Source organism: Triticum aestivum, chromosome 2D (assembly GCF_018294505.1).
Source record: "Triticum aestivum cultivar Chinese Spring chromosome 2D, IWGSC CS RefSeq v2.1, whole genome shotgun sequence".
Taxonomy (NCBI): Eukaryota; Viridiplantae; Streptophyta; class Magnoliopsida; order Poales; family Poaceae; genus Triticum; species Triticum aestivum.
This window is the reverse complement of record NC_057799.1, coordinates 478,627,606-478,629,278: the sequence shown is the minus strand read 5'-3', so window position 1 is coordinate 478,629,278 and position 1,673 is coordinate 478,627,606.

Genomic DNA, 1,673 nt, shown 5'->3' with positions numbered 1-1,673 from the left:
GGGGTTTCTTTTCTTTTGCTTTCTTTTTACTTTTTGTTTATTTTTCTTTTCTGTTTTATTTCCAGTTTCTCTTTTATTTTGTTTTAGTAAATTACCAAAGTGACACCTAAATAGATTTTACAAATTATGCCACTGCCACAATAGTTTTAATACTTATAACAATTTAGTTTTGAAGATGTTTATTATTTTTAAAGCATTTAAATAATTGTATTTGCTACTGTTTTATTCATTTTAGAGTATTTAAACATTTTATAAAAGTGTGGTTTCTCCACCATAATTACCTATGCAATATTTGGTTCACTCCGAACATTTTAGTTTTAATATTTGAAAACTTTTATTGTTTTCTTTTATTTAAATTTTGAATTTGTTTCAGTTCTGAACTATCGAGAGTTTATCAACAGTAACCGCGGTGACATGGCATCATTAGCAGGGGATCACTGTAGCTTAATTATCCGGGCGTCACAAAGATGATCCCTCACTAAAATTTCAAGAGAAGTGTTCCCCCTAACTGTGCACCGTTGCGAAGGTTCGTTGTTCCGAAGCACCACGTGATGATCGGGTATGATAGATTCTAACGTTCGAATACAACGGGTGTTGACGAGCCTAGCATGTACAGACATGGCCTCGGAACATATGCGAAACACTTAGGTTGACTTGACGAGCCTAGCATGTACATACATGGCCTCGGAACACAAGAGACCGAAAGGTCGAACATGAGTCGTATAGCAGATACGATCAACATGGAGATGTTCACCGATGATGACTAGTCCGTCTCACGTGATGATCGGACACGGCCTAGTTTGACTCGGATCATGTATCACTTAGATGACTAGAGGGATGTCTATCTGAGTGGGAGTTCATTAAATAATTAGATGAACTTCATTATCATGAACATAGTGAAAAGGTCTTTGCAAATTATGTCATACGCTTTAGTTCTACTGTTTAAGATATGTTCCTAAAGAAAATTTAGTTGAAAGTTGGTAGTAGCAATTACGCGGACTGGGTCCGTAAACTGAGGATTGTCCTCATTGCTGCACAGAAGGCTTATGTCCTTAATGCACCGCTCGGTGTGCTGAACCTCAGCGTCGTCTGTAGATGTTGCGGAACATCTGACATACACTTTTTGATAACTACGTGATAGTTCAGTGCGTAATGCTAACGGTTTAGAATTGTGGCACCAAAGACGGTTTTGAAACGTCGCAGTGTTGGAAATATGCCCTAGAGGCAATAATAAATAGGTTATTATTATATTTCCTTGTTCATGATAATCGTTTATTATCCATGCTAGAATTGTATTGATAGGAAACTCAGATACATGTGTGGATACATAGACAACACCATGTCCCTAGTAAGCCTCTAGTTGACTAGCTCGTTGATCAATAGATGGTTACGGTTTCCTGACCATGGACATTGGATGTCGTTGATAACGGGATCACATCATTAGGAGAATGATGTGATGGACAAGACCCAATCCTAAGCCTAGCACAAGATCGTGTAGTTCGTTTGCTCAGAGCTTTTCTAATGTCAAGTATCACTTCCTTAGACCATGAGATTGTGCAACTCCCGGATACCGTAGGAATGCTTTGGGTGTGCCAAACGTCACAACGTAACTGGGTGGCTATAAAGGTGCACTACGGGTATCTCCGAAAGTGTCTGTTGGGTTGGCACGAATC